Here is a 16,255-nt window from a genome sequence, read left to right on the forward strand (position 1 = left end):
ATTTTTGTAATGTTTTTTGGTTAAATATTTGACTAAAATCGTATCTACTATAAGTCGACCCCCCTATAACACTGTTGATAATTCCGTTTTATATGAATTCCATGTTGTACGAGTCACTTAGATTTTACAAATACGTGAGCCGTTCACAGCCCGGCACATGTATTTGTAAAATCTAAGTGACTCGTACAACATGGAATTCATATAAAACGGAATTATCAACAGTGTTATAGGGGGGTCGACTATCTTACCTTACGTAACAGAACTCGATTGATTTGTTATTTATTAGATGTGGCCCATGTTACAATTATAAATAAATTAGGGAATTCGAATCTAGATTTAGAAATGGATTAAGTCGTTAATTCTTTATAATATCGAACTCTTCACACCTTCGTATCTTAAAAAAACAATAGGAAATTATATTGTACACCCGATTGATGAACTATTGAGTGTTTTATTTACGTAAAAAAAAATGATAATTGTTACGAAATATGTTTATAAAAATATATTTATCGACCCCGTACCGTAATGTTCGAGTATACAATCCATAAGAGAAAAAAGAAAATCGAAAACAATCGTAGAAAGTATTTCGATTATTACTATAGTAGTACCATTATCTAATAATTTGTTTATTATTGCCCGTAATCATTGTTCTTATAATAATAATTACTCTACGACCTCGTTTTGTTTAGTGTGTCGGTACCTTTTGTAGAAACACCGAAATTTTCGGGGAGTAAGTATTTACGGTATTGTAGTTTATTATGGCGACTTTTATATTAATTAATGGAGTTATCTTAATTGGAAAAACATTCGGAAATTCGTGATCGATGTTTTGCTAACGTCTGTGCCGTTTATATCTAGGCCAACTCAAAACTTGCATTGGCATGATGCAAAACTTTTGTGTCAATGCACTTAGTTCACCTCTAAGGTTATTGTATTCGTTTTAGAGTGAGCGGAGTTATTTTCATTCGATGATAGGTATTTTAACATTTATATATAAATGCTTTGTATATAAATATTTGTTTTGTTAACGACATGTATATTTTTCTCTCTCGTTAATGTGTATTACGTGCTTTTAATAATCTAACCCGTGTTTGTCTTTAACGTTAATGGGGCGAATTACACGAGGTTGATATTTATTTGCCCGTCGTATCTTTTAAACCGTAGTTGGCAACGGTATCAAAAGATTGATTACGGTTTTAAAGTCGTAAACAGTACAAGTCGACCCCCCTAAAACACTGTTCATAATTCCGCGTTATATGAATTCCATGTTGTACGAATCACTTAGATTTTACAAGTACGTGAGCCTTTTACAGCCCGGCACACGTATTTGTAAAATCTAAATGACTCGTACAACATGGAATTCATATAACACGGAATTATTAACAGTGTTATAGGGGGGTCTACTGTAATTTGTTCTAGCACCCATATTAATGTGTATGTTAACGATGGGCGATAACAGTGACGAATCCTGTCGATTGAACAGTTCGCGAAGTGTAAACTATACTACATATTTATAGTGTGATAAGTCGCCGTAAAGTTCGAATTAAATGCATAAGAATCGAATGTTTACAGTATAAACCGAAGCCGTATACATGTTACAGTATCTGAGGATTGCATTGCGTAATTACGTAGCAGGTTTTTATCCATTGAACCGTAACCGAAATATGTTTTTCCTTAGACATTTTAAGTTTTCTTGTATTATTTTCTGATATTTTAGTACAAGTCGACCCCCCTATAACACTGTTGATTTTTCTGTTTTATATGAATTCCATGTTGTACGAGTCACTTAGAATTTACAAATAAGTGTGCCGGGCTGTGAACAGCTCATGTATTTGTAAAATCTAAGTGACTCGTACAATATGGAATTCATATAAAACGGAAAAATAAACAGTGTTATAGGAAGGGTCGACAGCCAATATAGATTATAACTTTTACAAAGTGTTAGGTGTTATGAAATGTTTACGGTAATTATTGTTACGTTGCTCATAATCGCCGAACTATAAACATTTGAATAAATTAAAAGCGATAGATAACGAAATATATTACCGAAAAAATATAAATTTCGAAAGGGTCTTTGACGATGGTAAAAGTGACTTTGAGGTCGCCGGTACGATAATAATATAAATAAAGTCTTGCCTCTCATTGTTTATGGCCTAAATTGTGGACAAAATAACATTTTTCTTTTATTTTTTTACTTATAAAAACAATTTCCGAGCGGTTTTGTTCCTAGATATAAACACAGAACGATAACAGAAATTGGTATGAATGCACTAAGGGCAATCACCTCTTGTATCAACAGTTGATTCACTTTCTCCTTCCAGTTTTTGATCGCGATTCGATTTATCTTTGTAAATAATTCTCAAGATGTGTTATTTCGCAGCTGTAATATTCATAGGTTGCTTTTTTTTTTCTCACTAATCATTAACTTGCTCGCTTCGTCTAAGCTACTGTTAAGTATACTCCGTTTGAAAAATCGTTTCTTCTAATGATAACGACTGCTTTTAAATTACTCTAAGCGTTAAGTATAAGCGATTTTTCATAACTAAAGTCTGGAAGATTTCCGATATTTCAATATATATTTGATATAAATATATTATTATATAAAACTATAAACATATAACCATCCGCAGCTTTAAATACTGGAATTACCAATTAAATCTCTTTTCTATCGAGTAATTTAATTAGTCGATTCGTAATTAAGTTACGTATTGCACGATTGGTCTATTCATAAAGTAATTCATTTCATCCACCAATCGGATAGAGAAGAAGACAGATTTAAATCCGTATTTAACGGACACGTTTGAAATAAACCAATTAGGAAGCGTTAAAAGAGAATTATGTTAAAATATTAAAAAAAAAAGAAAAAAAGAGGAAATGTTCGAGTGTCGAAAAACCCATAGTTTTGGTAAAACGTAAAAGAATAGCGAGACGAAGCGGTAGAAGATCCAGGACTGTCACTGAGAGCATTCAAGGTTGAAACATGGGGTCATTGACCCGTCTCCTATCTGTTTATGTGAGTTGGCTAATTGAAGAAGGGAGACAGACTACATCGATCAGGTGCAGATACCAATTTGCCAACAAATAAAAATCTGTTATTCACTTTATAATATTTATAATTTGTTAAGTGTGAGCTGTGGCCACTTAAACGTTTTCTTCGATCTTCCTTTTCGATCGATCTCTTCATATTTTTTTTTCTCTTTTATATTCCGTAGTTCGATCCTACATCATTTTTTTTTTAATTTCGCGATTAATATATGCATATTAATTAATGAGAGGGTCATCGAATTGTTTTAAATTAAATGGTAAAAAAAATTAATTAATATTTTTTAAAACAGGGTTAATTAAATATATCCAAATTAAACGATCAATCAACGAGGAAATCGGTTCGCTTATTTTTGATTCTGTTGTATTCGTAGGAAGGTTGTTCTTAACTGTCTGCCATTGTAATTTTAATACGTAAGTGGTAGAGTCACTAGACTAGCAACTTGGTTTAGTGACTCTGCGACGTATATATAGGCTGATGCAGTGCTTTCAAGTCACGAGGACCACACCCGGTTGAAGAACGTAAGACAATATGAAAGAGTTGCAACAGTTTTTCTTTCTAGAATCCGGTCCACGTAATTCCACGTAACAATGGTGTAATTATTATCTTAGGAGTTAGAAATTCAAATTTTACTGTTGAGGGGATTTTAAATTTTATTAGAAAACCTGTATGCGAGAGGTCGAACTGAATATTTTTATGCGGTTCCGCGAATAGCCGCAGACTTATTTTGTTTGTAATAAACTACATTGGGTTATGTATAAACAAAATTCATTCTCGACTTCCTGAAAAAGTTGGCAGAAGCAGAAAGGCAACTACGGTTGTTGAGCTCGTTCGTTAATTTTTATAAACACATAAACAATACGAGAAATTTTAAATACAGTCGACCCCCCCCTATAACACTGTTGATTATTCCGTTTTATATGAATTCCATGTTGTACGAGTCACTTAGATTTTACAAATACGTGTACCGAGCTGTGAATGGCTCACACACGTATTTGTAAAATCTAAGTGACTCGTACAACATGGAATTCATATAAAACGGAATTATCAACAGTGTTATAGGGGGGTCGACTCGAAATTCGCGTTGGCCTCTCTAGTTAAATAATCGTAAGATTAACGCATCGTAAACTTAATACTAATTTGATCCAATTGCATTTTATGTATATTGTACAATGAAGTAATGACTGAAATTACAGTCGTTAAAGGTAATTATTGCTTTATACTTCAAATATTTACGTAGCTATTAAGATCTATTAGAGCATTCAGAAATAGAAAACTGAATTATAAACAATTATAATGACTATAACCGATTTTTTTATTGTTTAATAATTAGGTTAGTAAGGCTATCATTGATTCGCCTTAATAAACACGAATGCTTGTTTATTGTTATAAAGTAGTTGTCGCTTGTTAAAGAACCAATAACTCTCACCGCCTCTTTCCTTTCTACGATTTTATTTCTCTTGTTAATTTTTTAAGAAGATAAGCAAGATGCTTAATAATGATTAAAATGTTCAGAATAACCTTTATATATTTTCGAGTTTATTAATTATTCACATTGAACTAAATCTGAGTATAGACTAGCGTATATTTGTGCGTGTCTGGACTCCAGTTTCTGAGCAAAAGCTTAATTTGCCCATACCTAAAATCGCAACTTGCTATAAAGACTTTAATGTTACTTAATTATTATAATTTCTGCTGCAATTTCGAATGGATCTTCTTTTTTTTTTGGTTGTTGAAGTTGACATTGCAAGGTTACAGCTCAGTAAGATAGGGGCCCAATTGGACCCAATTATATTTTGACCAACTCAAATTTCTTTCCAAGTGACTAATATATCACCTAGAGAGGCTAATTGGGCAACTAAAAAACATACCTAGTTCCCATGACTGTCATGTAAAAGTGAAAAGTGACAAGCGGGCCGTATTGGGAACACAGTGTTCCTAATAAAGCCCATGAAAAACAAATGCGTGGAAGTGACAAAAATCTTTTTTATTCAATCAAAGACAAACTAGTGCTTTAGTTAATGCTATGAATTAAAATTCAAACCTTCTTCAAGACCAATCTCCAGGTTTAGATCTTCTCACTTAACTCTCTTCGGAATAACAGGAATCTTCTGAAATAGAAGGTTCAATAATTGATATTGATTTTGATATTTAAAATTATTAATAACAACAACAACAATAATAATAGATCCTAATAATAAAAATACGTTTTCTTAATAATTTACAGCCCTCCTGTTCATCAATATATCCTATACACACTACTACTGTGATGAGGTGCAACTAAAACACTATAAAAACAATAGTTGTATGTTAAAATAGACTAATAAACCTACAATATTCAATTATTACATCAACTTCAATATTAACAAAAGGTAATGATACGAAGTGTCACTTACCTTAAGATAATTATAGGACGGTTTTGTTTCGGATGACGATCCGACTTCAACTGTTTAGAAACAACTGATCGAACAGCTGATTCGGAATCGAAAGGTACCGTTTGGTTGAATCCACGGTACCATATGGGGACTCACTATCTTATATAATTTAAGAGTAAAGGCTACCGATTCTGTTTTTAGCGATAATTTAAATACACGTAACGAAGTGTATACATTGAAACTACATCTTAATGACTCAATAAGTAACTTTACTTCCATTAATAATAGTGCGGTGTCTTAGACTTGTCTCAACGATTTCCTATCCGATCTAATTAAAAAAAAAAACATTTTATAAATTTAGAAAGAAAAGTTGTCAGAAAAAAATATATCAAAATGAGAATCGACGACGAGAGATAAGGACAAAAAAAAAAGGAGCGTGTGATTTATGTAATCAATTAATTGCACTCATGTAGCCTATACTTACCGTTTTATTGCCGATTTTATGTTTGTTTTACTCGATTTTGTTTATTTTTCTAATTTATAATATAAATAATAATAAGTTCCTATCTTTATAAGTACTTAAATGGTTACGACATGCCACACAGTCTGTATGCAAATGACTTTTAAAAATAATCGACTATGTTTTACAAGTGTTTCAGGTTTAATAACTTTGTATTTTCCTATTTTAAGAGTTTATTACAAATAAAGAAATCTTATACTTAATTTATATGCATATTCGTATGTATATATTCCGAACTTATATAAATTTAAGTTGTTTTTTTGGGGTTAGAGTATTTATTCTACCTCTAAATCGGTTTATTGTTATTGTTTACTCCGTAAATAAATGTTTTTTCGAACAAAATAGAAGACAATATATTTATATAATGTTTACCTAGGTCAAAATCGTCGTGAAATCACGTGGTACGCAGACAATGACTTTATCTGTAAACCACGTGATCTCGCGCGTTATAATAGTGTAACTACGCGCCGCGTCGCTTCGCGTGGAGCGTAGCTACGTTAAATATAAGTCTAAGATAATTATAACTCGATATTTAGGCGGTTTAAGTATTAATAATCTTATCGATTTTATAACTCTTTGATTAGAAAACCATTATAAAATACAATTAGCAAATAAAACGCTTACATACTTTATCTAATGGCTAACGTACAGTACGCGACGTATACAAAATAAAGCGTGAAAAATTTTTGATTATGTAATTCGTAAAAAGTTTTCTTATTTGAGTTAAAAATTTACCAATTTTTAGAAATATAAGTAGTGAATTTAACGAAATTTTCCATACCTTTTTTGAATTTTTTAAATTAAGATCATTATCGGCGCGCGCGACGTCGCGACCGTTCGCGTCGCTAGGATAATGACATCATTTGAATATTTGTAATCAGCGAAATGATTGGTAGATTATTGGCACAGGAAGTGAATACTAAACTTCTTCCAAAATATAAAAACTCGAAGAACGTTGAGAAATAAATAAATAAACCTTTTTCTTTTCCGAGAATATTTTTATTTTTTTGCTTCTATTTTGTACAAAAATGAAAATATTTTTTTTTTTTTGGTGATAATTCACTTTATCGACAGTTTGCTGCCATATGAATTATTTATAACATCCTTCTCTATATCGGAACATCGAAAAAATAACAATAATAATAATAAAAAAAAAAACGAAAGAAAAATTGAAAATCGGTGGTCACCTGACCAATTTGGATGTGGATTGACCGGATAGACGTCGGTCACGTGACGGGGATCTTAAACGGCTGCGGGATCACTGACCAGGCGCGGTCACGTGACCGACCCTTAAGAACGGACATTATCGTTAAATTAAATACGTGGCTTGTTCGATATGGGAAATCTCTCGGTTCTAAATGTTATAAAACGGAAGAAAGTTTAATATAATCGAATAAAAACTAGAATATTTTTAGTCCCCGGACGAGATTTTCACCTCGAAGGGAGGGATGTTTGGCAAAAGTTTAGTGTTTTTTTTTTCATTCAGATGCCAAGATAATTTCCTAGATCCGGAGTGAAAATTAATTATACGAGAGATTTCGGAAAGGGTTAATAATAAAAGAGAAATAATAAAAGTAGTGGACGGTGTCGATGCATTTAAAATAAAATAAAAAAAAAGAAATCGCTTTCGGTTGCGCAACACCTGTCCGTCGTCCCTGACCTCGGGTGCCGTGACGTCACTGGCAAGCCGTAGTGGCGGCGCTGCTGTGCCGGCAGAGGTTAGTAACCTTGGCAACACCCGTTGTTACGTGGCTGACGTTTAGTAAAGGGTTGATTTTAGACATTTTTTAAGCATTTTTTTCTTTTAGAATTATGTGTTTTATCCAGTCGATGTTTGATAATATTGTATTTTATTATGATATTTATATGTTACCGTGCCGTTTGTGTCCACGGATTCCCTCTTTGTTGGTTTTATTAAGGTAAGATTTCATTTTTACAAAATTTATTTAATACATTTTTTTTATACGTTGTAATTTCTTCTTAAATTATTATCAATTTTATTTAATAATTTTAAAGATTTTACGTCGAAGTATCGACTGACTGTGACACATTTTACATTATAAGATATAAGGAATGCTATAAAAAAACAAAAAAAACAACTTAACATGTTACAAAAACTAAGTTTTATACACCCATATGTTCATTTATACATATTTTTAAGTATTAAATGTATCTTAAATGTATAAAAAATACAAAAATCAGTAATCCAAAACATCAAATATTCAATTTCCACATTAACAGTTTACAAATTGAACCAAACTTTACAGTTGAATACTTGCGGATGTTTACGATCAATTTTGGAGAAACGAAATTGGTCTCGAAGTTCGACCCGTCCGGAGAAACGGCGCCCTCGACTCCGTCGGAGAGCGTTTTCGGACGAAACTTTGGCGGGTTTGTTTTGTTTGGCTTATAATCTGGCCGTTAACTTGATTTCTAATTATCCTATTCTGGATGCATTTGTTACGTGTTCTGTGTCGTTCGAATTGCTTACCTGTGGTATCGGCATTTTTGTTTTGCAAGCGTGGCTTTGATCCCGCCGGTGTGTCGGAAATAAATATCGCATTTGACATCCCAAGTAATTGTATTTTTGTACGTGTAGGTTATGAAAATATTTTGGAGAATGAATTGTGTACTATTTTACTTTTACGTATCCCAGTTGACCCCCCCTATAACACTGTTTATTATTCCATTTTATATGAATTCCATGTTGTACGAGTCACTTAGATTTTATGAATACGTGTGCCGGGCTGTGAACGGTTCATGTATTTGTAAAATCTAAGTGATTCGTACAACATGGAATTCATATAAAACGGAATAATCAACAGTGTTATAGGGGGGTCGACTGGTACCTATTACGTGCCGTATGAATTAATTTGGTCGGATGGTGTGTTACTGTTATGCAGAATTGATCAAATTTTGTTTAAGAATTTTGACTAATTCAATTTAATAATTACATTTATTGTTTAAAAATGTTAGCACATGTTTTCATCTGTTTATTGCTGAATATGATATGATTTAAATAAAAATATTAACAATATATATTAAGTTCCTTGAAAAATTTGTTAAATTCTTGAATTTTTTTGAAGGATACGGCATTGTTCAAAATGTTTTCTTTAAATTTTGTTTGCCATTTCATATTTGTGAAGTTTTTATTAATTTTACAAGTATATTCTTATTAATATACTTTTGCTGTGGAATTATATAAGAGTAATGAGTGAAGTTTCAGTATGATTCTCTCTTACATTTGAAATAAGCATAGCAATAAGTACAAAACTTATCTGGAATTTATACAATAATTAACATTAAAATTTTGAAAAAATTCACATATTTTTGTAATATAAAAGGGTTTATAATAATAATAATGCATTAGAAGTGATAATCTTTCATAAATTTTTATTTAAAGGAGATCATAACAGATGTGCAATATACAGTAGGCCCCCGTAACACTGTTGATAATTCCATTTTATATGAATTCCATGTTGTACGAGTCACTTAGATTTTACAAATATGTGAGCCATTCACAGTATTTGTAAAATCGGCACAAGTAATTGTAAAATCTAAGTGACTCGTACAACATGGAATTCATATAAAACAGAATTATCAACAGTGTTATAGGGGGTCTACTGTACAATTAATTAACTTTTATTAATTTAAAGAAAATTTGAGTATTTAAAATAATAATTTTTTAAAATAAATTTTATTACTATAAAACTGTTATTTCATGTTAAATTATGATTAATATAATTCAATTTCTATTTAAAAAATTTTAAAATTATACGTACTGTACCTATTATTCAAGCATCGACACAAAAACCTTTATAATGCAGCCTTTTAATGTACAGTACCTATATACATATGTACAGTACTGTACAATGTGAATACTACTTTACATCTTAATTTGATGAAAGAAATTTGAAAAATTAACATCATTTATGATTTATAGTATAATTTAAACCAAGTATTTCTGTTATTTATTTGTAATATTTTCAGAATTAATTTGTAGAATTTTATATACTATGAATAGTAAGATTTTTACAGTTTTCTCCTTTTTTTTTTTTATTATTATAACTTTGTAAATGAACGTTGTAATATTGAAAATAAATAAAAGATAACAAATACTTGCTTGAAACTACATATTTCTTTGAATCAGTTTTTTTAAATGTTAATATAACACTCAATAATCTAATGTTTCCTTAGCTTGTGGTATGGAACAATTATTGCATTTAGTGAATTTGATAATGTTTCATCTTATTATGTTAAAGGCTTCTTTAGATAGTTAAAAACTTCAGTTATTAGCACATTAATATTTTGATATGTTAAAAATTTCAAATAATTTAATGATATTTTAAATATAAAAATGTTAAATCTTTAATTTTATTTACTTTTAAAATTGTTTTAAAATTTAAAACAAAACGAATTTTAAAAACATTGATGCTTTCTTAAGATAATTATTCAAAGATATCCTTAAAAGACTAAAAACTTAATATCTAATTGCTCAAATAATGAATTACAATACCTAGAGTGTGATTTAAAGGGGAATGAGGGGAAATTCTCCCTTTACCTTTTATATCTTCAGCTCTGCAGAAATAAAATTATCCCAATCAAGGATAGTTTTTTTCCCCTATGATACTTATGTATGCTGAAAATCATCAATTTTGTAAAGCTAGAAGTTTGATTTTATACCAACTACTAAATTGATTAATATGTGTAACCTTGTAATCATGTGTGATGTCTAAATTGGGCAGATTTTTGCCAACAGACTTGCACAGAGGCCAGCATGGTCAGCAGCCATTTTGTTTTGCTTTTCATTAATGCTTTTTTCTTTTGTTTTGTTTGCTTACCTTCTGCTTTTAGTGCTGCTCGACAGCAATGGGTGCATTGCCTGATAAAGTAGCTTTAATACAGCTAGATAAGCAAGCCAATTGGTGTGCTTTATATATCTATATTAAAGCTACTTACCAGGCAATGTACCCAATCTTTAAGAATGCTTACAATAAACATACCTAGATTCCTGAAATAGAAATTCAGCGGAGAGTTGCTTAGTGGTGTCTTTTTAATGTTTCATACATGTTTTAAAGAGATTCAAAAAAATTATTACAAATGTAAGAATCTGGAATTCAGGAGAAACATTTTTAAAAATATTTTAAAGTTTAAACTCGATGGAAAAATTATCAGTCTTTGACTTCCTTAGACTTAGGGGGAAGTACACTTAGTTCCTCCCAAAATGATAGTTTGAATGTCCATCATCTGCCCACATAATGCATGCAAATCACGTAATGTTACCATGAAATGCTCATATTAATTTAATTAAACTCTCCTTAAATCCTGGTAACACAAGTTTACTTTTGTGTTTTAGTATGCAACCTTTGACTAAGTGGTGTCAGGAGATCTGACAGCAATCAGAGGAGAGTTGAGGAGTGTTCACATATTAGTAAACTCTCAAAGATAAGTAATTGGCCATCCTAGTAAGACAGAAGGTTGGGCCATCCTGTTTCACACAATACACATAGCCTGTGCAATTCCTTTTCCACTTCACAATAGTAGTAATACTTTGTAAGATCTTTGTATCACTTGCTTCTTAATAGTGTAATGAGATACTTTTGTAATTCTGTCATACATAAACCAGATGATCATTCACCTTTAAAAATTTTATAAATTGTACATTGAAAATGCCAATCTCTTACATCCACTAAATATTTTAAAATCTTTCTGAATCGTCAAGTTTCAAAATATTTCTGTTTTGTTTATCAGTTTTATTCTAAGAAGTAATAAGAGTTTATAGAAGTAATAATTTATACATAATCAATCATTTTAGATTAAAATATGAATTAGCAGCAAATTTATAATCATTGAGATTAGAAGAAGAAATTTTTAAACCTGTAAACCAAAAATTTATGAGGAAAGTATTGTATTATGCAAGAAAAAATTTTTAAATCTTATATTGCATGAAGAAATTGCATATCATAGCGTTAAATTAGATATGATAAAATCATATATATTTCCATTTGCAGGAAAACTGTTTTCAGAGACATTTGGTTGTCATTGATACTGATTTCAATATAATTTGACATCTGTGTGCAGAATATAAAATTAGTTTTGTTTCATTCTTGTACTATACAACTATTTTACATTTTTACAGTGAAAATATTTTTCAAAATTTAAAATATTTAAACACTTGGAAAGTTTTTTAACTTTTAAATGATTTCACTTAAATTTTTTTTAACTTTGTAACAAAAACAAGATATATATAATGAATAGTTTTAAAACACTTTAAATTAATAAAATATAAAATGAAAGTTTTAATATTAAAATTATTTATACGATCTCATTATTGTATTGTTTGAATATTGTAAATGTCTGAAGAACTTCGGATATAAGTGGTAAATATATTTGTGAATATTAAGGTTTCTATATTTGATATATGCATTTTTGATAAGCATTATAACATATAATCTCTAATAACTTATTTCTCATGTCATAAATTTTATATATTAAAAAATGGAAAAATTCTAGATGAATCATCATTTTTCATTTTAATTTTGTTACTGTTAATGTGAATCAGGTTATAATGGCAAGCAATCTGATTTTAATCCATATAAAGAATATTTTAATGAGTTTAGTTGATATCATTGCATATGAATGAATATGTTTATTTCAGTTCATTCAACTTAAATGATTGAATTTAATCTTGATATTGATTCATTCTGAGTTAGAAATTTAACTGAGACAATTCTAGAAAACTAATTAATTAAATATTTTTTCACGGTGAAAAATATATAAATTGTGTATTGTTAATTCACTTTTTTTCCAATATTTCCATTTGAACATTTAATGGAATTTAACAAAATAAATGAATTACATTTCTTGTTTTTGTGTGTACAAACTTGTAAACATTATTAAAAAATAATTAAATAAAATTTTTAAATACTTAACAATAGTTATTAATGAATAGGTGCAACTGTTAAACTTAATATATTTTTAAATTTAACTTTTTCATTTACTTTGTTTATCTCTTTATTCATCAGTTGACAAGAATTTAAAACTTAGAGATAATTTGAAATGCTGAGATTGTAAAGGATCATTTCATACAACGATTTAGAAACTAAATCACTACGGCAGAATTTATAAATGCAGAAAACCTGGTGTTCAAATTAAGATTATCAAATGGTAAACCCAAATTTGTGTTTTAAAATTATATGTACTGTACCTACATACATATGTACAAAGTGAAAGCTACTTTACATCTTAATTCGATGGAAGGAATATGAAAAATTAACATCATTCATGAGTAATTGTATAATTTAAACCAAATATTTCTGTTATTTATTTGTAATATTTTCAGAATTAATTTGTAGAATTTTATATTCTACTAGCTGCAAGGACCTGCTTCGCTGGGTTTTTATTTGTATGTAATATAGTTTTTTTTATATATAAAAGACTGTTTTTCTAAGTAATGTAGAATCTAGCTGCATGGACCCGCAAAAACACAAAAAAAACTGCCTGTAAATCGCGCATGCTGCTTTATATTAACTCTTCCTTTGTTACTCAACACTTCCATTCTTAACACTTCCACTGTTAACACTTCTATTGTTACACATCTTTGAAGTCAACCACTTTCAACCCCATATCTCCCGCACCCCTATAGCTATCGAGACGCAACCACCATAGTGCATGAATGGAGACTTGGGGCTACTACCACATACAAACACCATTCATGTGCGATGTGTAGTTTTGGCTAAAAAGTGAAATATAGGGACACACACGTTCATTTTTATATATAGATATAGATATAGATGAATAGGAAGAGTTTTAGTTTTCCCCTTTTTTTACAGAATTACAGAAAGATATTTTGCTTTAGAAGCATGAATCACATTGGTTGTAATACTAAATATTACAATGTATTGATAGTTTATTGCTTGAGAGCATGCATCTTCATATTGATTGGATTAAAGCTGAAAAAAAATTGTTTCTTAATTTGATTATTATAAAAAATATGCTCTGTTGGAACTTCATCAACTGAATTTGAAAAATATTAAGTTTAGTGAAAGGATCTGCAAACCTAAACCTGGTAATCTGACTGGTATCCCATATATGGAAAATATATTATGGAAATAAAAATGTCCAAATTCTTGTCTATAAGTTAGTAGATTGCCAACATACAAAATAAAAAATTTCTTTGGAAAATTAGGATATAAATTTATAAATTGAATTTTTCCAAAAATTTTTTTTTCTTTTAAATTTTATACTGTGAGTGATATATCTGCAGTATTCTACAAGGAAGCACTTAAGCACAAATAATCATGTAAAAGATAATCTTTTCAGTATGAGTGATGTTTCAAAAGACTTGCCAGGCTTTTTAATAATACGGTAAGACCTCACTTATGCTGATTTGATATAATGTGGTCCGTTTGAAGCGTAAAAAAATCTCAAAATTTACTCTGATTCAAATTATCATGGCATTTCATTGATTCATATATAATACGATTATTCAACCCAATCAGCAAAAGGTAACGAAAAGCAAAATTTGTTGTAGCACTGTACTTTCCTTAAATTTATGTTTGTTTGGTGCAATTTTGGAAAAATATAACATCATGGATGTCATAGACAATACTGACTTGACTTGGCAAGAATTAACTTATAAATGCATGAATGAAATGTGGAAGAAGTTATGGCTGAAGGTATTCAAGAATTCTCAAAGAGAAGAGCCTATTGCTGTATTGTTAGGTTGACCAAATTGTCAACCTAATCAATATAGCAGGACTAGGAGATGTAGAGGAGCAGGAAATTATTGCAGATTTCTGGTGAGAGCCTTACTAACGATGACCTTCAAGCACTGGCAGAACAAGGAATTCGTGTAGAACTGGAAAATAGTGATTCTGAAAATGAAGAACCCAAAGAATTTATCTACAGATTTCCTTAGTAAAAGTTTGGTAACAATAACCTTAATCGTTGATCAGATTGTAGCAAATGATGCAGATTTTGAAAGGAGTGCAAAAGCAAGACAAGGTGTTTTGGATGCAATCTCCTGCTACCGGCATTTGCTTAAGGAAAGAACAAAAGCGACAAATGGAACCAGGACTGTGGAGTTGGTAAAAAAACACTCGACTCAGACTCCTGACTCTGGCAAAATTAAATACCAAGTCATATTTTGGGGGGCAGAGGCACTCACAGGCATCCTACTCCAAACTCTGAGAGGATCCCAGGCATTTACCCAAATAGTTAGTATTTTTAATATTTAACTTACATTAATATTTATTTNGGAATTATCAACAGTGTTATAGGGGGTCGACTGTATACCGAAAAGACCGGTTGTACGGTGTTGATTTCTAGAGAATGAAGTTGTTTACTTCATTTCTTCTTTCTTTTCGACTAGTTTGTTCATTTGTTCTCTCGATTCGCACTCAGTTAAGGCTATTGAGAAGTTGTTAATTGGGTGCGAATTGCCAAGAAACGAACAAATTACAGTGATTTCGATTCCAAATGTTACTTACAAAATCAATTAATTCGAAGCAATCTCGTAAAACACGATTAATTATGCAATACTATTGTAAATAATACACAAGGTATATTTTCGCGGCAAAGCATGCGGTCACACTTCCCACCACAACAATGATTAGCGGATCGTTCGGTGGGTCAGACGTCTGACCACCGGTAAATTGCATGGCATCTAGGAAAAAAAAAAAGCATTGTTTACAGCAGTCTAGTCTTTGTTAGAAATAGGCCACACCAGAATTGGATACATATTGTTAAGAGCTAAATAGATACCAGCAGCCAAATGTTTCCTTTACAATGTCATTTATCTTAAACATCTTCGTGTTACTCGGATCTATATTTAGACTTATATCGATATAAATATACCTTGCAACTGTCGAAATAACTTTTTAAAGTGTTCTAAAATCGTTTAAGCATTTTAAACCAACAAGTAATTACTGTATTACTCTTTTATGTATAAATTTGTGGGTGCCGTTTGGATCTCCTTTCTTTCTCTTTATTTATTAATTGTAAACAAATAAATTTTTTAAAGAACCAATTAAATATAAAAATTGCTAATTATTATTATTATTATTATTTTTGCTGTATTGACAGATCTAAAAATACTTTAGTCGGAGTCATTTTAAATGGTTTTATCGATACCGGTCGACCCCCCTATAACACTGTTGATAATTCCGTTTTATATGAATTCAATATTGTACGAGTCACTTAGATTTTACAAATACGTATGCCGGGCTGTGAACGGCTCACGTATTTGTAAAATCTAAGTGACTCGTACAACATGGAATTCATATAAAACGGAATTATCAACAGTGTTATAGGGGG

At 30.4% G+C, this 16,255-nt stretch overlaps 1 protein-coding gene across 2 annotated transcripts in view; it reads left to right on the forward strand.

Annotated features, from left to right (window-relative positions):
• Positions 1–16,255, forward strand: part of LOC111615554 (glutamic acid-rich protein-like) — a 103,203-nt gene that overhangs the window by 4,912 nt on the left and 82,036 nt on the right. Inside the window, exon 1 of one of the 2 annotated variants that reach the window (XM_023357130.1) lies at positions 635–730. The exons of the other annotated variant lie outside the window; for it this stretch is intronic. The gene's annotated coding sequence lies outside the window, so the exon portion shown is untranslated. Of the gene's footprint in view, positions 1–634; positions 731–16,255 lie in introns of those variants that run through there. 2 annotated transcript variants of the gene reach the window in all.

This window comes from Centruroides sculpturatus, unplaced genomic scaffold (genome assembly GCF_000671375.1).
Source record: "Centruroides sculpturatus isolate CEXI.00-Female unplaced genomic scaffold, Cexi_2.0 scaffold18, whole genome shotgun sequence".
Lineage (NCBI taxonomy): Eukaryota > Metazoa > Arthropoda > Arachnida > Scorpiones > Buthidae > Centruroides > Centruroides sculpturatus.